Source organism: Marmota marmota, unplaced genomic scaffold (assembly GCF_001458135.2).
Source record: "Marmota marmota marmota unplaced genomic scaffold, marMar, whole genome shotgun sequence".
Taxonomy (NCBI): Eukaryota; Metazoa; Chordata; class Mammalia; order Rodentia; family Sciuridae; genus Marmota; species Marmota marmota.
In genome coordinates, this window is record NW_025999842.1 from 63,203,818 (window position 1) to 63,226,351 (window position 22,534).

A 22,534-nucleotide genomic window follows, 5' to 3' on the forward strand; every position below is an offset into this window, starting at 1 on the left:
CCCTCCCTCCCTTCCCTCCTCCTCCTCCTCCTCCTCCTCCTCCCCCTCCTCCTGTTGTTGTTGTTGATGTTGTTTTGTTTTGAGACAAGCTATCACTAAGTTGCCCAGGCTGGCTTCCAACATGCAATCTTCCTGCCTCAGCTCCCCAAGTCCCTGGGATTAAAGGTGTGCACCACCACACCTGATAAAAATTATTTTTATTATATAAATTACAATAATATATTTATTAAAAATCCAAAGCAAGTTCAGTGAAGAGGGAGTGAATGCTTGAAATTGTTTTTAAAGTTACAACCTTAGCTTATGTCCTTCCAGATACTGAATATGTTGTTGAAGCACCAGAATACCAAATACACAAAATGAATTTACTCAGTATCTTGCTTTCTTCTACTTGAAATAAAATTCTTGAAACTTTCAAACTGAATGGAAAGGCAGTATCAAATTAAAATATTTTAATAGCCTCTTTCCGAAGACAATGTACTTGGTGTATTCTCTCTCTTCTCTTCTGTGCATACACACATAAAATCATATGTGATGTTTTACCTACAGCAGGTTAGAAGCAGCAAGTTAAAAGAGGGTGATTTATTGCTTCAGAAAGTCATCTTATAGTGGTGAGAAATGCTAACAAATGAAGAGACAGAAAATGTAGAAAATCAATATCAAAACTTTCAAAGTTCAAAACCTGGATTATTTAAAATAGGGACACACAACTTGGCCTACTTTGCAATTCTGTGGAGCAATCCGGAATTTAAAAGAATCTTTTAAACCGAGCATTGTGGCACATGCCTGTAATCCCAGGGATTTGGGAGGCTGATGCAGGAGGATTGCAAGTTCAAAGCCAGCCTGAGCCACTTAGAGAGCCCCTGTCTCGAAATAAAAAATAAAAAGGGCTGGGAATGTGGCTCAGTGGTAAAGTGTTCTGGGTTCAATCCCTGGTACCAAGAAAAAAAAATCTGTTAAATTTTATTCCCTACGTTGTTTCAGAACACAGCAGATAGTAGAATTAAGGGGAAAAATTTCATTCAGGAAGGTAAAAGAAAATAAAGACATTTTCTTTTCTTTTTTCTTGAAAATGAAGTTTGTTCAACAGAATTACCTAATATTAGAGGGTTATGTAATATTATAATTTTAGAGTATTATACAATAACTCTTTTACAGATGGCTAAATGATGCTATCCTATATTGTTCCTGAAAGTGAATGCCAAGGGTTGGCAAACAGCAACATATACTGAGCTTCTGGTGTTTTTCAGTAATTTATGCCGTATCGTGGGAAAATTGCTAGTAAAATAGCAACTAGAATTCGTGTTCCAGATAGATCATTTACAATGGGACAAGACAGAAACAGATAAGGATTGTACCGTCTATCCTGTAGGTGGCTGATGCAGATCTGCTTACAATAAACCCTAGCTCTCTGTTGGTTCCCACGGAGGTACATGAATCTAGGACCATAGGAATGAACTGGAAGAAGTGATGCTGGATAGAGGGGCACCTTAGCTGGAAGGAGAGGCCCCTCTGGCTAGGGTCAGGACACTGCAACACACAATGCAGTGCAGTGCTAGGTTCTGAGCCTGGCCAGGTATGATCACCCTGTTCTTGCCACACCATAAGCTAGATCAGCAGAAGTAAACAGCTAAGGTTGAGTTCAACAGGGCTATACTTCAAGCATCAGTGATAGTTAGAGTGAAAATGCTAATTATAGCAGTAGCCAAGATTTTAAAAGTACAAATGTTTCTTTTTCCAGGTAGTTATCTTCTTTAATTAAATGTTATAGCTGATATCCTTGTTTGTGGTGCTGGGAATGGAACCCAGGGCTTCATGCATGCTAGGAAGTGCTCCACTACACCCCCAGCTCTGCTTGTATTCTTTATAAAACATTTATTGAATACCTGCCATGTGAAAACACATGGTACATACTCTCCCAGAACACTCCCAAGGGGCTTTTTAAATGAGTTTTTTAATTGGGATATAGTTTGTATATCATAAAGTTCATCTTTTAAAGTATAAAATTTAGTGGTTTTTAGTGTTTTCAGAAAGTTGTACCATCTTTCCCACTATTTCCAAAATATATTGTACTTTTAATTCCATTTTCACCTTTCTTTAGAGAACACACACTAAGTACATTGTCTGACACTGTATCTTTGGGGCTAGAAGAGATCCCATCACATAGTAAATAATTAACTATTTGTAGGCTAAACAAATGCAATACTTGTGCATGCTGGAGATATTTATATTTCTGTCGTCAAAGTGAAATTTGCATGCTATCCTTTTGCTTTAAAATAATAATAATAAAAATGAAGAAGAAAAACTTTTTAAAGCAAGAAAGTTTTGGAAACTATAATTCTAGAGAAGCACCTTTATTACAGAATGAACCTGCAGGTAATAAAAATGTTAAATATGTTGAGATTCAAATGTCTAATTAGAGGAGGAAAGGCTCCCAATTAAAGTATATTAGATAATAAAAAAGATCTCTTTCCTGCTTTAAAGTTGTCTTATATTAGCCTGGTTCTTAATATGATTCTAAGGGATAGGCTGTCATCTTAATATAACAAAAATCTAGGATGAAACAAGGCTAAACCATAAAGACTGGTATCAAATAGACGAATGCCTTTGGTATTCCAGCACTTTCCAAACTGACAGCTCTCAGCAGCCCCAGCACAGGGATGCTCGTGCCCTCTCCCCTGTTGGATTTTCTGTTCCATCTGATAGTGAACTCTCCAGGGCTGCAACTCTTGTTTGTAATTTAACACAACTGAGCCTATTGTCCGGTCACATGGAACTGCAGAACAGCAGAGAGGGAAAAGATAATCATACAAGAGTTGGAAGCCCAGTGGGACCCACGAAAGAGCCACTGCCAGCCCTTCATAGTCTGGAAAGAAATGGCGGATTTTGCTCACAGAGCAGCTGACTCAGTGTACAGACCTTCCTGCAGGTGAGCAGATAGATGGTGGCAGGTGCTCAGACGAGGGCCACTCCTCCTCTCGACTCTCCATGCCATTTCCTTCTCCTTGTGCTCAACACCCTGGACAGGGGATGATTCCTTGTCTCTAGCATAGACCGAATGTCCCTCTATGATCATGCGTATGTGTGCCTGTGTGTGGGAGAGGGAAGGAGGGAGAGAACATTAGCAAATAATGGTGGCCAGGAGTAATGGAAAATATGCTAAAGAGAAGGAGAACAGGAAGGAAGGAGAATGGGAAAAAATGCTCCATCTGCCAGGATCTGATCTGCCCAGTCCCCTTTATTTCTTGCTCAACTTCCATGGTTTAAAGATTCAGTGGGAAATGGAGACTCTGCCCAATTCCCACCAGGTTCCAGTCTAGCTGGGTCTAGGGGGGCAAGAGTGGAGATGCGTAAGAACTACCAGTCCACCTGCCACCCTCCCCTTCCCATCTCACCTTTCATTTTCACCAGGTGGAGATGGACGTCATGACCATGTTCCCTGATTTGAAGATGGACAGATAGAGGGCAGGACTATAGATCAGGTCAGGTGGGCATTCTTCTCATCGCTGGGTGCCTGTCACCTAGGAGTCGAAAATGTCAAACACAAGCCAGCATTGTGGTGAGATTTTAATCTGTTGGGCAATCCATTTGTTTTTTCTCTTATTTGTTTTGGCTGACCATGTGAACCTTAGAGAATACCTTCATCAGGAGGCTCAGGGTGAGTCTTGTTGATATGAGTCTTGTTGATATATGGTTTCTGAGCTGCATGAGGTAATAACAAAAAAGATATTGTAAATAAAAGTGCTTGGCTTATTTAAAATTAATTAATTTTTTTCCATTATGTGAAATAGTGTTACCCTCTGAATGCCAGAGAGGCAAGCCACATGTGCTGATCACCTTCTAGATAGCGTAGAAGCTGAGAGGCTGGGTTTAAGAATTCATATATGCAAAGAAGAGTCCAGCCTGGAGGGAACTGGCTGGCAGGGTTCTAAGCTCTGGGTATCAGTGAGGGCAGAGAGCTGCAGGAGACTGAGGGGTCACAGAACAGGGTTAGGAAGACATTGTCTTCAGCAGGGCTGTGTAGTAGGGCTGCTATTAAATTGTATGAGTTGCTATTAAATTGTAGGAGTTCTTTAGATATTCTGGCTATTAAGCCTGCTACCACTGACCTATCCCTTTAGCCACATCTTAACTTTTTAAGTGGACAGTTCGTTGGCAGTAGGCAAATTCTCCCTGTTGAACTAACATCCTCACCATCCACCCACAGAACCCTTTCCATCCTGCACAATAGAAACCCCTACCATTAAACAAAAGCTTCCCATAGCCTTTGGCAGCCACTGTTCTGCTTTCTGTCTCTATGAATTTGACCACTCCAGGTGGTCAAGTTAAATTAGACAGTATTTGTCTTTTTGTGCTTGGCATATTTCACTTAGCGTAATGTCTTCAGTGGTCATCCATGTTTTAGAATGTGTCAGAATTTCCTTCCTTTTTAAGGCTGAGTAGTATACCACTGTATTTATATACCACATTATGTTTTTCTATTCATTCATTGACAGCTAAGCTACTTCCACCATTTCATCATTATGAATAGTGTTGCTGGGAACATGAGTATGCAAATATCAGGGTCTCTGTGTTCAATTTCCCCGCATCCCCACGGGAGGGAATATACCTAAAAGTGGAATTGTTAGATCATATGGAATTCTATTTGTAATTTTTTTTTTTTTTTGCAGAACCTTCATATTGTTTTCCATAGTGTTTGCATTCTTGCCAACAGAACATAGGTTTCCAATTTCTCCACATCCTTATCAACACTTGTTATTTTCTATTTTTTAAAATTCTATCCTAATGGGTATGCAATGGTATCTCACTGTGGTTTCGGCTTATATTTTCTTAATGATTAGTCATGTTGAACATCTTTTTTATATGCATGTTTGACCATCTTTATATCTTCTTTGCAGAAATGTCTATACACGTCCTTTCTTTTTTTGTTAGTGGGGTTGTTTATTTTGTTGCTATTAAATTGTAGGAGTTCTTTATATATTCTGGCTATTAATCCTACAATGGATATATGATTTGAACATATTTTTTTTCCATTGTGGGTGGTCCTTCCCTAAGTTGATAGTGTCTTTGATGCACAAACATTTTGTAATTCTGATTAAGCCCCATTTATTTCTTTTTAAAATTACCCATGATGGTGTCATATCCGAGAAATCATTGCCAAATTCAGTGTCGAGAGGTTTTCCTTTTGTGTTGCCTTCTAAGGGTTTTAAACTTTAAGCTTTTATGCCCAGGTCTTTGATCTATCTTGAGTATATGGTATAAGGCCCTACCTTGCCTTTTTTTTTTTCTTTCTTTCTTTTCTGTACTGAGGATTGAACCCAGAGGTCCTGTACCACTGCCTATACCCTCAGCCCTTTTTATTTTTTATTTTGAGACAGAGTCTCACTAAGTTGGTGAGGCTCGCCTTGAACTTGCCATCCTCCTACCTCAGCCTCCGGAGCTGCTGGGATTCCAGGTTTGCGCCACCATGCCTGGCTACCTTAGCTTTTATTAAGAGGTTTGTCATGAAGGACGTCATCCTCCCTTACAGCGCCTTCTCCTCTACACCTTCAGTCATCCACTGCCTTTCTCATTCCACTCTACTCCAGTGCCACTTCCTCTGTAGGTTCTTCCTGGGTTCTCCAAGGGAAGTGATCCTTGTCTTTCTAAATCTCCATTGCAGATTTATCTTCCTTCGCATACGGTATGGTATCTTTTTTTTTTTTTTTTTTGCATCATGTATTATGCTCATGTACTAGCCTCACCTCTTCCACCAGGTGGTGCGCACCTAAATGGCTGGCTTTCAGTTGTAGCTCTGTGGCCTTCCCAGTAGCCGCCACAGTGCTCATGCCCCATGGTGACTTGCATTTTGCAGAGACTCAACACATATTAACTGGATATCCAGTTATAGAGAGTTGTAATCAGGTGGTGTCATGTGAATAGAAATATTGAAGTTAGAAGTTTTGATGGTAGAATTCTCAAATTCAGTTTTGTCTTCTTTAAAGTGTCTGCAATGCTTCAGAAGCTGCCATCAATACCACTGAAGTAAGAGAAGGGAGGCTTTTTTATACCAATGACATCTGAGGGCTATATGAACAGTTTAATATCAAAGCGAATTCACAGTCATCCTAAAAACTGCAATTTGTATTTGACAACAGACAACAGAAGGTTTCCTTGTGCTGTTGGTAAAGTTGAACTACTGGAGGCAGTCGTAGGATGCATATGAAATGATGAAGCTGGGTCACCTTGACAGTCACAGTCACTACAGAGTATAGGGAGCACCCTCCTAGCCTAACACGGGCATGCACATTCTCACATCAGGGCTTTGAGTGGGGAAATCTTCCTGGCATATGTCAGCCCAAGGTTCTAAAGAAGGAACAAAAGATTTGGAGAGTGTCTTGTAAATCAGTCCCGATGAGTGCCCACCACGATGAGAAACTTCTAGAATCTTGAGCCGGCGTGTGTAGTTTTGTTTATAAGGAAAAAAACCACGATTGTGGAAAGCACTGTTTCACACTGGTACATTAGTGATTGTGTATCTAAATCACAAAAGAGATTACAAGTAATCTAGAACAGATGTTTCTTATCGCAGACTGTTCTTAAAGTTCTCAGAATTGATCCTTTTGAGGTGAGAGCCATACCTCCCTGTAAACCCATGAGCCATAATTATCAGCATTACATTTTCTCTCTAGGACAATCCTAATTATACGTTACACTTAAAGGGACATTCCACAGTAAACAGAAACTACATAAGGTGAAAAATGAACACACCATAATGCCACAGGCTGCCCAAAGGTGCTATATAAAAGCTTTGTCCACCCATCTGTGACACAGACATTAAATTGGCCTTCTAGGGTTTGCCCTTTGATTTAAGCAGTTTCATGAATTCCAGTTAAGTATGTAATCCTACAGTTCAATCAGTCACTAAATATTGATTGAACACTTACTGTGTACCTCAGGGACAAAGAGGAATGTAATATAAATTTTTTTCCCACTCAAAGACCACAGATGAAATAGGAGGGGACAAGATTTATGAAATTTAGTATTATGCAGTTGCATTCGGTCAACCTTTATTGAGTCCTCGCCATGTGCAAGGCTGTATCTAAGCCTGTATGGAATAAAATAATGCCCTTTGGCCATTTAGTAATTGTGTTTGTAAAATTAGATGAAATTGATCTTGGAAGTGGCTCAATAATAGAACACTTGCCTAGCATTTCAAGGTCCCGGGTTTAATCCCCAGCACCAAAAAACAATCAATCAAACAAACAAACAAACAAATAATATGAAGCATGAAATCCTCTCGAAATTCCCAGTTGTTTGAAAATTTATTTATTTAATTAATTTGTTTTTTTGTTTTTTGTGTTTTTCTGGTGCTGGGGATTGAACTCAGGGCCTTGCGCATGCTAATAAGCACTTGCTCTACCTCCAAACTACATCCCCAGGCCTCAATTGTTTGAAAATTTCTTCCCAAAGACCTTGGTGGGAATGTTTGCCAGAGTCTCTGTGCAGGGTTTATTTCTTATAGGTTTTCTACCAGTATTTTGTTGTTGTTGTTGTGCTGGGGATTGAACCCGGGGCCTTGTGCATGCAAGGCAAGCAACACTCTACCATTTGAGCTATATCCCAGCCCATCCAAAGTTTTTAAATCTCCATTTTGGTATAGTTTCTGTTGTGCTAAGACCCTTTGGTGACACTTAGCCTGAGTGAATGTTGATACTTCCGACTCTTGATAACTTGTCATTAAGATGCTAAAGATGCACGTGTGCATGTATATAGTTTTATATATATATGGTATCTGTATGGTTACATTTTTTTTTGTAATTAAGAAGGATCATTTTAGCTAGATTTTCATTTAAGGATTGAGAACATTAGAGTTCATTTAAGAAATGATTTATCCCCGCCCAGTGCTTGCTTTTCACATAAATTTTAATTCATACATTGCTTTCTTTGGGCCGAAGTAACAGATATCTGCATGGATGCTGGTATTTTAAATAAGGATTTTAAAAAATATATCACAGTTGCATTTAAAGCATCCTTGAATGAAAGAAAAAAGTTGCTTTAAAAATGTAAAATGCAGCTTGGGAGGCTGAGACAGGAGGATTGCAAGTTCAAAGCCAGTCTCAGCAATGGTGAGGCACTAAGCAACTCAGTGAGCCTCTATCTCTAAGTAAAATGGAACTGGGGATGTGGCTTAGTGGTCGAGTGCCCCTGAGTTCAATCCCTGGTAAGCCTGCTCCGCCAAAAAAAGTCGTAAATGATACAATGAAGAATTTCGTCTTTGGTGTTTAGATTTTGTACCATAGCTACTTCAGTTGCAGTGAATGCCCAAAAGCTAGAATATTCTATCATAAAGAATATAGGAGATGTTTTTTTCCATCTTTTCACCTTCATTATGACTGCACATGTGGAGCAACTCTATATCGTACACAACCAGTGAAACGAAAAGTTGTGCTCCATTTGTGTACAATGAATTGAAATGCATTCTGCTATCATGTTTAACCAATTAGAACAAATAAAAGTAAAAATTAAAAAAGAATGTAGGAGAAGAGACATAGGAAAATTATTACTATTGGAAAATAAAGAAAGGCACCAGTTTTAAAGAAAGCTGCTCAGTGTATTGGAATGCTGCTTTGGTTTTAATAATGAGACTGTAAGAAAATATTTACTATTTTGGAAAATGTGTGAGCCTGTGTGAATGTATTAGCATGTTGCTATGGTTTTAATAATGAGACCCCTTAGGGAAATATTTACCATTTTAGAGAATGTGTGAACCTGGCATGTGTATTGATTTCTCACTGAAGTTAAGTTCCTCATCATTCCAGTAGTGGATTGAACTACTTAATATTTAGCTGGTTTGAGTTCATGTTTGAGATGCTAACCGAGCTCAGGGGAGTTCAATTTCAAGGAAGTCAGTGAGATTCAGTACCTTGGGGAGTAGGTAGTGTCCATACTGTGGAAGCCTTGGACTCCAGTTTCACAGTTTGATGTTGTTCTGTTGTTCCGAGGGACATAGGAAGGTTTTGGATTGGGACAGTGACCCGAGGACATGTCTGGGGAAGCTCATCTTGGCATGAGAACACGTATTTACTTGGGAGGAAGAAAAATAGGGAGAAAGTATTGCTGCAGTCCACAATAAAGTGGAGCAGAGATCCTGGGTGTGGAAATGGAGGTGAGGACGTGAAGGTCGGGCCTTTGGTCGGAGGCCTTTAGAACTTGATTGACGGTGGAATGAATGGGTCAGTGAAGGAAAGCTGCTGGGGGGTAAGTGTGGTCATTAACAGATGAGAGAGGGAAGGAGGCGGAGTGCGCAGTGTAGTTAGAGGAACTGTTGGACACACTTGTGGAGCAACAGAGCAGACAGGAAAGGTGGCGTCAGATTCAGAGAAGCAGCTGGAGGGAGAGGGGCCATTCTCACGCTCCTTCTGATGTTTGCTTGTCCTCATGAATAAGCACCTCCCTTGATGCATGGCCTTAAATGATCCATGGGTGGGGCTTGGAAACTCAAGTTTGAACTCTGGCTCTGAGGAATGGAAACAATGGATGAGTAGAGAATGAACCACCTTCCTTCCTTGTCTCCTCTCTCCTTGCCTTCCTTCCTTTCTCCTCTCAGTCTATTTTATGGAGATAGTTGAATATATTTGTAAGCCAGACAGAAGAGAAGAAAAGAATGATAACAAAGGATGAAAAACTAAAAAGAAAGAACAAACTGGGTAAATTGCCCCTTTTCACAAAGCCCAGGTACAAGCACTTGGAGAAGCTTGGCCCACCCCCCTTGGAGAAGGGATACTGAAAGGTTGGGTGTCTTTCCAGAGGCCCAGCATTAATATTTACAGCAGGTGTGTTCATCCCACTAGGCTTGTTAATATACTGTGGTCTACACAGGATTTACTAAAAAGGGGTAGTTATGAAAGGAAATAGATGAAGCATTAAATTGTTTCACTGGCGAACCCAAGAATGCTAGACATTGGGTCATAAGATGGAGCCAGAAGGCAAATAATGGAAGAAGTTCTGGAGTGTCCCTAAATGTGGGGATGCTGTTGGACGCAAATGGCTTTAGTGGGAATCGACTGTAGGGGACTCCCAGGTAGCAGAGCAGAGGGGTTCAGAGCGAGCTCAGGAGGCAGGCAGCACCTGTGGCAATCCTGGCTCAGACACTGACAGCTAAGAAGTGGTTGGGGCAAGTTACCAAGTCTCTGCTTGCCTCAGTTTCTCCATAAGGCAACAAACAATGCCCACCTTTGAAGGCTGCAGTGAGAACTATGGGAAATAATTTTTAAAAATGTATGAAGCACATATTTATTGGGCCTCGTCCTGGGCTGCAGCAGTGAGGGAAATGTGTGCCTTTCGAGAGCTTCCCCTCCATTAGTTCCAGAAGTGTTGATACGTTTCTCAAGAGGGAAAATCTGTAACACGCCCAGCTTATGCCTGAGTGTAATCCACAGATGTCAACACTGTGGTCTTCACAGACAGGAAAATGCAGATGGTGGGGGTTTGATGAAGGTCTCACTATGGCGCCCAGGCTGGCCTCAAACCCCTGGGCTCAAGTGATCCTCCCACCCCAGCCTCCTGAGTAATGGGAATTAAGGTGAGTGCCACCAATATTATTTTACTTTTCAGATGAGAAATTAGGCTTCTATTGGCAAGTGAACTTAGAATGTGGTATTGAATACTTTTAATTTGAAAGAGGAAGTTACTTAGTGTTCTTATTGGTGTGTGCAGGCCAATAATTTAGGTGTTGATATTAACCAATGATAATCGCTATATGCCTAGGAAATCCTGATAACTCTACAGGGGCACGGGGACTGATTTTCATATGCTCGAGCTTCTTCCTTTCCTTCTTTTTAAATGCTGAACCTGAGGGAGGTGTTATACTTTTCTGACTTGTACTTGACACAGGCTTTTATCTAGAAGGTTCTCCATGTTATGTCACAGTTCTGGGGGAGAAGGCAGGATTGGTAATGCAATTATTGAGGAAAAGTATTACTTTTGTAGGAAATGGAGAGTAGGATTGTTTTAGTAAAGGATGAGAACAATGAAAATCACTGTGTAGGTTTGACTGAGGAACTTGACGTGCTAGACAGTGCTGTCTGCAAGCAGAGTTGAAGGTAAGTCCAAATGGTCTTGAGAACATGCTAGCGCCTGTCCCTGCAAAATTCAAGAACTGAAAAAATATTGTCAACCACCCGAGAGCCAGCAGGACAAAGGTCGCCATGAGGCAGTGATGGACTCTCGAAGCAGAGACCCAGATGTGTGTAGGCACCTCCCGTGGCTCTGCGGTTGGAAGAACTTAACCATTGTGAGGAACTCCCCTCAAACCTCTTAGCCAAAGGCAGTTCATTAAACCTGCCCTCTCATTCATGGGATTCCCTTTAGCAAAAGGAAGCTCTTTTGAAGAGGGAATTAGTGACCTGCCCTCATTAATTAAAAATAAACCTTTTATTTTTCCTGAAGCCAGAAAAGCTGCTGTAATGATAGTTTGGGAGGTGAAGGTGACCTCAGTCTTCAGCTTACACCCACGAGGCACTTGGCCAAGCTGCTCAAGCAAGTCTGACCAGGGCTTCAGAGAAGTTGGCCTTTGTCCTCACAGATTCTGAGACATCGCAGAAACCTCTCCAGTGTGTCCTGGGACGGCCCCCAGCTCTGTGACTCTCTCACATATGTGAAAGTAACCTATGCACAGACACAAAGCAATTCATCCCCTCCTTTCTTCTTGAATTGCTTATTTTCAAAATAATAGATGAAATGAAGTCTCTCTGTGGTTTCTCTGAAAATGAAGCATGGATTATAATGAATTTGCTTTTTTGTTGTTGTTGTTGCGGGGGGGGGGGGGGGAGTTGTTTTAAAAATCCTTTGTAATCTCTTCAATAATCCCCACCAGTTGTGTGCTCCTTTTAGAGGTACCTCAATGGAAGAGGAATGGATTTACAGTGATCTGCAAAAAGAAACACTCTTGAGATTTGCTCAACTGTTAGATAGATTTTAAAAATAGCTCCTAAGTTTTGCATTGTGGAGCGTCATGTGTGAGATCCTGGACAACACGTGTGCTACATGTCGCAAAACCCTTCACAAGTGTTACCTAATTAACTGCAAGATGACAGGTGGCAGGCCCCTCGGTGGCTTGCAGGAAGAGGGAGCTTCTGCACATCCACCATGAGCTCATAACAGTGTCTTTGTGTCTTGGGGCTGTTTGTGTACCTTCCTTGGCTTATAATTGGAATAGGTAACCCAACATCCTCCAGAGGACTTGGGTAGTTTTAAGTGAGATTCAACACCATTCTTAGGAACATCTGGATTTTGCCAGACAAAGCCAGTCATTGTTAGCAGGAGTCCTTGATAGCAGGATGTCTTCTATGGAGACATGCAGGGGAGACTAATACTTGGAGATAGATGCACCCATTGGAGAGGCCTCATTGCAGGGATTTGCTGGAGAGGGTCAGTCCTTGACTATGAAGTTCAAGTCTGGGTGAACAGCAGTGATGGGGACCCTTCAGACAGGACAGTGGGGTGGGATTAGCTCTAGGAAACTAGAACAGTTAATAGTTGTATGTCTGTCCATTCCTAGGTCTGGTAGCAGGTGGAAGAGAATCAGCCACAAGGCTGAATGTGGATGGGGCCTAGGAGAAAATGAGGGTCATTATGCAGGTATCAGAAAACATGGCCTTAGAAGGAAGAAAACAGAACAGAACACCCTCTAGGATGGCACAGGCTAGGATGTAGGGGAGGAGGATAGAGATTCAGGAGGCCAAAGGAAGTCTGCTATCAGCATGGTGCAAGACTGTAGGGACCAATAGATATTAGCATAGCAGTGAAGAGCAGGTATCCAGATCACAACAGAGGTACTCAGTAAATGTTACCATCTTCTAGTGTGTGCGTTCTTGGGCAAGATCTCTCCATGCTCAGTCTTTTCATTAGTAAAAATGCAAATAGTAAAGGTTTCTACCTTACCAGGTTTTGAGAAGATTAAATATGAAAAAATTCTCTCTATATAATACATATACAATAGATATGTATAATTACCTATATTATATATTGTGTTTGTGTATACATACACACAATACACAATAAATAAATAAATAAATATATGTGTGTGTGTGTATGTATGTATATATATATAAACACACATGTACACATAGTGCCCAGAATGGTGTGGGGCACCAGGTTGGCAAGCACTTGATAAAAGTTAACATTGATGGGCAGGAAATGAAGTGGGAAATGATTTTGTATGATTGTATTATTCAGTTTTTGCATTACTATAATAAGACACCTGAGATAATTCACTGGTGAAAAGAAAAGGTTTATTTGAGTTCATGGTTTTAGAGGCTCCAGTCCTGGATCCATTGACACCACTGCTTTGTGCCTCTGGCAAGGCAGCCATATTGGCAGGAGTGGGTGGTGGAGTAAATCACTCACTTCATGAACCAGGAAGCAAAGTCGTACAGGAAGGGGAAGAGATGGGGGAGGGTCCCATGATCCCCTTCCATGTCACACCCTCAATGAGTTAATCATCTCTCATTTGTCCCCACCTCCTATAGTTTCCTGCCACCTCCCTGTATTGCCACTTTGGGGACCAAGCCTTTACTAAATGGACCTTTGGAGGGCACTCACCCAAACTGTGATGAACTCAATTTATAGGTGGAGATCCAGTGACTGCCAGCAGTGGGGAGCAGACTGCAGGTTGAGAACTAGCGGGGTGGCCTCAGTGGGTACTTGGTAGTTCTTGGGGTTTATGAAGTACATGCAAAGGGAGTCTTGCTGCTCTTCCTGTTATTTGCTCGCACCTTGGTGTAGATAAGAATCAGTTTGATTTTAAAAATGTATAAATTGCAATTTAAAAGATTTTCAAGAAAATACTTATTTGCTTTTATTCCCAAAGCGGTCCATTTTGTTTTCCCCTGGTGGTCTGCTTAGGATCAGCAAGGACAAGTGGCAGGCTATATAATCCCTAACAAAGCCCTTGGCACATGTGATAGAAGATATATATAGAGCTTCACATGACTCTGTCCTTCCTTGAACCTGTTTCTCTCATTGTTTTGCTTTATTGCTTTAATACAATTCTCTTGTTTTGTGAATCAAATTATACAATATTAATACCTAGGAACTAAAGACAATAAAAATTTAAATTCAATTTATAAACATTTATTGTTTTCCCACCACATATAGAACACTAGGCATCATGTACTATGGTGTCTCCACTTTCAAATTTCCTATATTCTGATTTATTTATTTATCATTTATTTATTTATTTATTGGTGATGCTGGGGATTGAACCCAGGGTCTCCTGCATGCCAGACAAGTGCTCTACCACTGAGCCACATCCCCAGCCCTCTACTACCTTTCTCTCATTTATTCATCCTCTCCATTTTTGAAGCCCATTTTTCTCTTTCATATAATGAGCATTTCCATGAGTTGTTAAGGACATTTGTCTAGTGACATTCGAATTTAGAATATTCAAAGAGGGTCTTCATAGCAACTTTAAATATGTACAGGGCATAATATTTAAAATTTAGACTAGAATGCTAATCGTTTCTCGGTTGAGCTGGAGGTTTTGTGGTAAATGAAAGCACTCTCGCATTCTCTTGTTGAATCTTACAGAATGAGTGAAAAACTCAAGCGTTGGTACTTTGAATCTACATACATTATTTGAGGACCTGGTAGGGCAAAAGTGGGGTGACTTAGAAGTGGTACCTTATCACTGTAGGGTTAGTAAAAAAAGAAAGATCTGTTCGAATCTTTAAAATTCTTTATTGTCTTGATTCCGTAAATAACAGTCATATTTCTTGGCTCATTTTAACCTTTTGAGAGGGACATACAGTTTTAGGCCACAGTCAGCCCTCCTGTCCTGTTTTCCAGGCACATTAGTCATTGTATGGGAACCCGCCACTTTTGCCTGCCCTGCTGCAGATGCTAGGAAAGGGCAGTCCGTCTGTGTTCTGCCCTTGACCATAAGGGCCAAATATGTTTCCTGTCTGTATTCCTCTGAAGTTTTTGTTTTTTGGTTTTTTTAGATTTTCCTCAGAAAAATGCTGTCTGCTAGGGGGAAGTTGTCATAATGATTGTGTACATACATAAAAAAGTACATATAATCTGCATAATCTTGTATGAAATAATGATGCTCTAATCACCATCCTCGAAATTTTTAGGTGATTGAGGCTAGCTAAGAAATAACAAGTAGGACTGGGGTTGTAGCTCGTGGTAGAGCACTCGCCTAACACAGGTGAGGCACTAGATTCAATCCTAAGCATCACATAAAAATAAATGAATAAATTAAAGAGATTGTGTCCATCTACAACTAAAAATATTTAAAAAAAAAAAGAAACAAGAAAATACTTCAGTAATTCTTTTCTGTGCTGTAAGAGAGGAGAATTTGACATGGCAGTTACAGGAAAAGGAAAAGTAACACAATGTGAGGAAAATTCTTATTTATACTTCAGGATCTTTAATTCTATAATATAATTTTAAAATAATAATAAGATACTGTGGTGTGTGTGTGTGTGTGTGTGTGTGTGTGTATGTATGATGCTTTCAATAATGCATCTTTAAATAACAAATATTCCACAAAGATCTATTTGTAGAAAAGAAATTAGTCATCGTATGACCAATGTGATTTTTAAAAAGTTAACATAAATCTTTTGTCATGGATCTCCAGTGTCCTGGCTACGGTCTGGGACCTTAATCGTGTGCACATGTTTGCGTGTCGATTTCAAACTAGATTTGACACTGGTTCTCTATAAAGAATAATATTAAGAAAAATCATTATTTAAGTAGAAACATTTTGTTTTGCTTTCTGATTGTGAAAGTAGTATATGTACACACACACACACACACACACACACACACAGTAGAAAAATTAGAAAATTCAGGAAGGCCTAAAAAAGAAAATGAAGGTTGTGCTTAGACTCCCTACTGTGCTCCCAGCTCCCACAGGCTTTCACCTGACATATATATTTCAGCAAATATTGAGTACCTACTAAGTATCAGATACTTTGCTGAGTCCTGGAGATAAACCAGTGAGCAAAATATACAAAACTTCCTGCCCGGTGGAGTTTAGACTACTATTTATATGTGTATATCCAAAATATATACTTGTTTATGTTCCATAACCTCCTCTAAGAAATACTTCTCCCTTACTAAGTATTTTTCAGTATTGTTATATTTAATGATTATATACTTTTTTGGTGAATATATTATAATTTATGTAAGCACTTTCCAATGTTAGCTATTTAGGGAATTTTTAATATTTTGCTACTATAATAAGTGACCATGAACATTTAAAATGTACATCTTCACTATAATATCTTACCTCCCTTGGGACAATTGTTAGATATGAGCTTAGCAGATTGTAAAGTGAGACTATTTTAAAGACTCTTGCAATACTGTTAAATTACCACTAGGAAATATTCTATAGTTTGCACTCCTATCAGCAACATATATGCAACCTTTATTACATACTAATTTGTATTAAATATTATCAGGGGGGAAAAACCTTCTACCAGTTTGGCAAAACGTAACCTCATTAGGCTTTTAAAATTGTATTTCTTTGACTATTTGTACAAACATGCATATTTTCTTATTTTTATTTCTATGATTCATGTCTTAAAAAGTTGTTCGTTCATTTTGGTCTGACCTTATGTTTTTCTTATTCACTTATCAACATTCTTTATATATTGAGCACTTTCATCCATTATCATGTATATGGCAAATTTTCTGCCAGGTGGAGATCATGGTTTTTGGTTTTGTTTTTGTGGTGCTAGGGATGGACCCTAGGGCCTCACATCTGTTAGGCAAGTGCTCTATTGAGCTACACCCCCAGCCTGAATATGTGCTCCCCACACACAACGTCTCCACGAAGTGAATCTGGAAGAGAGAAATGTGGGAGCCCCCTGCTTGCCTCTTTTGGTTCTGGTGATTGAATACAGGAGCCCTTGCATGCTTGGTAAGGACTCTACCATTGAACTATACCCCCAGCCCCAAGAGGACCCTCTTCTTGGTGTGGGGAAGAAGTTGGCTTTTAGACCAGACTCCAACCACAGCACTTGCTGCAGTTGCAGTACCCACAGGCATTAATGCTCAAGAAATGCATGGCTCTACACAGGCTTGCCCTATGGTGCCCATCTGTGCCTGAGCTGCTGGGACTACACAGGTTCTAAACAGGCAGGCGACCATGGTGGGTGAACTCTGTCCTGGTTAGGTGTCACTCCTCCTGGCACCTCCCTTGTTGTAGTCATCAGTGGTACACACAAACTTCATCAGTTTCTAAAAGGTGAGTCCTATCTACATGTACCACAGTGTGCCAGTTTAGAGCTGTAGAAAGAAAAAATTGGACCTTGTGGCTGTGAATGAATGAATGAGATCCTGACAAATGGCTGCTGTTCTGAACAGTGGGAATAGATTTATGTTTAAGCCAGAGTAAACTATGCAACCAGGTAATAATTTTGAGCAATGAAGTAAGTTTGCTACAGGAATTGTTAAAGAAACAGATAAATCACAGTAATTTCAACATGGCACTTTTGCCATTCAATAAATGGGTATTTTAAATTTCATTTGTTTTTGAACTTAGTTCAATAATTTATAGAGTCAGTCATTCAAAGATTAATGCTCAGAAGAGAGGAAAATCACTATACAAGAACAGAAACATATCATTTATGTATATTACTTTGGAGCCTTGTCTGCTTGTGTTTCCATTTTAAACTTGATCTTGAAAGCATTTATAATAAAAAGTTTGCCCTGAGCTATAAAGTTTGGCATTTGTCTCAATGTCCTGAGACTACAATTTTTGTTTTAATTTTTTCATTCTCAAATAATAACATCCATCCGTGCATCTTTAAAATGTTTTACTTATTAGACATGATTAATTTTAAAGTTCATTTATTTTATTTTACTTCAGATAATTTTTTTTATAAAACAAAAGGTCCAGTTTGCTTTCTTTTTGATTCTAGGGTTAGGCAACACTTCATAAAATGAAATACATATTCCCCACTTATTCCCACCCCCCAATTTTAAAAATTGGTGCATTATATTTGTACATCATGAGCTTTGTTGTTACATACTTATATGCGCACATAATAGAACAATGTGATTTAGCCAATATCACTCCCAGCACTTTTCCCCTCCCCCACTTATTTTAAAAGTGAAGTTGAAGTGGGTAAGTTCAGAATGCACTGGGATTGCCATTGATTTTGAACCTTTTAAATGATTTGAAAGTATGATTCAAAGCATGAGGAAACAGGTGGTTAAATGTCATGATAGCACATTTGATTTCATAACAACAGAGACAACAATAATAATGGCACCTCATCGTGACAAAACATGAGCTCATTTATTAGAAGAGTCATTAAAATTTGTCATTCCCAGTTCAATCACGCCACATAATTTTTGTAAAATCCACATTTAGACATTCAAGCTGTATACCGACCAGTTCATGTGGTATTAATGTGATAACGTGGAGGCTTTTGGTTTGTTATATTCTGTTTGCTGCTTCTCTTACATGACTCTGAGCACTTGAAGGTCAGTGATAATTCTTTATATACCTGGTACTCAGCTTGTCAACTGAGTACCAAGCTGACACTTAGGAATTATTGGTTGAATAAATGCCTACATGAATGTGTTCAGTTACAGGCTGTCATCAGTGTCTGAAGGTCATCCATTCCCAAATCTTTAGTCATTAGTTCCAGGACTCATAGTTAATTTTACCATAAAAATGTAATGCAAGATATAATTTATGCTATAAAATTTCCAATGATTATACTCCAGCCAAGTAGTAGTCACAGTAGTCAATGAGAGGTCTGACCAGTTTCTGAAGGATCCCATCCCTCGCAGCAGAGGGACTTGAATCTTCTGTCAATATGGCTTCCAAATATTGTCAAAAATTTATTCTGTTGTCAGACACCTGGCTCTGTTTGCCCTTTTAAAAAAATGACATTGAGTTCCTCTCTTTCCTTTTAACTTTAAAACCATTAGTCAAACACAGAAGATCAGGCCAGAGTTCAGATGTGGCTCCAAATAAATGGTTCCCTCCAACCTGCAGACCACCGACTCCCAGACTAGAGGCAGCTCTGCCACCTTGATCTGGAGCAGCCATTCTCAAAATGTGGTTTCCCTCCAACCAACAATTTCAGCTTTACCCCAGAATCTGGTGGAAATATATTTGGTAGAGCCCACCCTGAGACCTACTGAGCCTAAAACTCTGGGGGTGGGATCTAGCAATCTGTCTTTAAAAAGCATTCGAGGGCACTGTTGTGAATTAAGCTTGAGAACCTCTCTTACAATGCTTGGTGGAGCTTGGTCCCCAAGTGGGTATCTGCATGTGATTCCTAAGAGCAGTGAACACAAGATGGCAGACACGTCAGCACCCAACTGTGGAGCACACTGCTGATGGACAGACACATGTGAGGGGACCTTGGCGCTCTTAGAAGGGTTTGGCTCAAGGTGAGGCATGAAGTCCAGGATGCAGTGCTCAGATGTGGTATTGGGGTTCTGGGACCCTCCAGTCCAGTGTGGCCAAGCCAGCCTCAGGGTGAGCATTAAACGTCAGAACTGGAATGTGCTCAGGGGACAGTGCACACGGCCCATGTTTGCTAAGGAGAGGACTTAAGGGAGGGGCCCCTCCTTCAAAATGCAGACTTTATTTTGTCAGCACTGTCTCTTGGAAGGTTTTGAAATAGAAAAATGACCTAGCAGTGTGCTTCTTGAACAGAACTCAACATAAGATCTCAGGGGATTTCATTCCAGAGGCCTGGGGGCAGGGGACTCCAAATCCCCCTCCCTCCCTCCTTATCTATCTATCTATCTATCATCTATCTATCTTTTTGGTACTGGGATTGAGCCCAGGGATGCTTTACTTCTGAGCTATATCCCCACCTACCCCCTATTTTAAAGTTTGAGACAAGGTCTCACTAGGTCCCCGAGGCTGACCTAGAACTTGTGATCCTCCTACCCTAGCCTCCCTCATACCTGGGATGACAGGCGTGCACCACTGCGCCTGGCCCAAGACTGCATTTATAATAAACTCCCAGGTGATGCTGATGATGAACAGCAAGGACTTTGAGTGTTATTTCAAGATTTATTTGTCAGTAGTGATTGAATGGGCGATACATGATTTCATTATGGGAATTTACTGCCAAAACAAAGAACCTGGAGTAATCAAGTGGTTCATCTGTCTTCCACTGCCACTGAAAAAAATCAAACCCAAACAAATAAAACGAAGGTTTAAAGGTCTCACGGTTGTTGGGAGCAGAACTGGAACTGAACCTCAACCCCCAGAAATACCTCCTACTTCACCCTACAGTGACAATCCAGGGACCTGAGATGCAAAGAACCTCGAGTGGAATGTGTTGGGTGGATGCAGAGAGCAGAGGAATGGAGAGAGAAGCAATAGTCCTACTGGCGGAGCCAATGAGTAGGGAGAGGACTTCCCAGACTGTGCTGAGTTTTTTAAGTTACTGTAAAAATGAACAGATGTCCCATTGATCCCCTGCAGTAGAGAAGTCAGTCAAGAAGGAGAGCCTGGTTTCCAGGTTAAGATGAGAATTGGAATTTAGGTATGTCAAATTTCTGGTACCCTAGAATCAACATCTGCAATTGCCCTGTGACCGTCAATGTGTTGCTGGCAGCTTGTCTTGTGCGACTCTGGGAAAGGTGAAAAATGAGGCTACCTAGGGCCAGAGAGGTGCGGGGATCAAGCTTGAACTCCTCAGAATTTGTAAATAGGGTCTTTTTAAATTTTGAAGAAATAGAAAGGTGCGATGATATTTTTAGAGACCTGCTTTAAAATTTGACAAAAACCTACTGGAATTTGATTGTGCGGACTCATTGGTAGTAGGATGGAAACCAGGTAAAAGCCAAGCCTAGGTTTTTCCTTTTGTTGAAGCAGCATTTACCTGTAAGTTTACCTGTGTGTTTCAGTGTTTGTCTAGTTTATCTGTTATTTGTTGAGAAAAAGACAGGCATACTTTGCCCCCTAGATGAAATCACAGCTATGACGTCTTCATGGAAAGCGGAAAATCCACCACCAGCAGGGACTCCTCTGCTTCCCTCCTGGAGAGCTGGGAACCCTGTCAGTCATTCCAGCGCAGGGCAGTTGGCTGCACATGGCTAAGCAGGCAGCTGTGTCTGGATTTTTCCACCTCCTCCTTCCTGCACCCAGTGTGGAGGAGGAGAACTTGGCACTCCTTGGAGCTGGTGGGCGCCGGGTGCTCTTCCTCCCTGCTTTTGGAACAGCACAGAGGCTTATCCCTCCTTTTCCAGCTGTAAAGTTCATTTGGCTTGGGGTCCTGGCAGCAGTGAGGAAGGGAAAAAGGTAGATTTCCACAAGAAGCTGGAAATGAGGCTGGAGTGGAGACCAGAGCCTGGTATCTGTTTTCCAGGACTTATATGGCCCTTGGGGACTTTTGACTTTGGTGTACAGTGTGATGGGTTGTAGCAGTTTAGAGCAAAATGTAGCCATTTAAGGTCAGAGCCTTAGTTGTATTTGATCCATGCCCTTTTAGTGCCGACAATGTGTGTGTGCACGCTCATAGACAAGCAGGTGGAAGACACATGTTTTGATTTTGGCAAACTACTGATTTTATCTTCAAATATATGTGCATGTTTAAGTCTGTATAAACACAAATTTAATGTAAATATATACATATTTGATATATAAAGTCACACATTAATACATCTATTTATTGTTGCCCAGCCTGGCCTCGAACTTGCTATCCTTCTGCTTCAGCCCCCTGAATAGCTGAGAATACTGGTGGGCACCACTGTGCTCTGTTAGTCTACCTAATGAATGTATGGTTGCATTTAACTTTGGTATGGCTTTCTTTGTGTTCCTCTGCAAAATATAGATGAAAAATTTAATTTTGTGCATATAATTTTTGTGCTAGGAAAGAGTCACATTCTTGGTGATAGTCATTGGCTCAAGATGAGCAGCAGTTAAGATTCAAGAAACCCCAACACATAATAGCTAAGTGATTTTTATTTTTTATTTTTTGTGATAGTGGGTATGGAACCCAGGGCCTCATGTATGCTAGACAAGCACTCTACCAGTGACCTATGTCCCCAGCCCTTTTCATTCTATTTTGAGACAGTGTTTCACTAACCTGCCAACGTGGTCCTTGGACTTATAATCTTCCTGTCTCAGCCTTCCAATTAGCTAGGATTACAGGTATGTACCACTGAACCTGCCCTGAGAGCTAATTCTTCACATTAAAAATTGTGATAGTTCATGATATGGTGTCTGGAATTCTCTTCAAAGTAAGGTTGAAACGTGGATGGGAGGTACAGATAAAACAGAATTGACCCTGAGATGATAATCACTGGAGTCGGGTGGAAGAAATTTGGGAGTTCATTATACTGTTCTCTTTACTTTTGTATATTTGAGGCTTTCTATATTAGTTTGAAATGAGAGAGGAATAATTGTTGTATCCTAAAAAGTACATGATTTCAATCTTTAAGTGGTGGATTCAGGCTAAAATATATGCCAAGTTATTCTCCTGGAGGAAACTGTAAAAATCATAAAATAATCCTTACAGACATTGCCTTGCGTAAATGGTCTCATCTAATTCTTCATTTTGAA

The 22,534-nt window shown here is 40.4% G+C and overlaps 1 protein-coding gene and 1 non-coding gene across 7 annotated transcripts in view; one reads left to right on the forward strand and one right to left on the reverse strand.

Moving 5' to 3' along the window:
- The window catches only part of Sash1 (SAM and SH3 domain containing 1), an 899,535-nt gene that overhangs the window by 781,055 nt on the left and 95,946 nt on the right, over window positions 1-22,534 (forward strand). The window lies entirely within an intron of this gene.
- On the reverse strand, window positions 14,224-14,295 carry Trnaa-ggc. The gene has a single exon. It is a non-coding gene; the product is annotated as a tRNA-Ala (tRNA).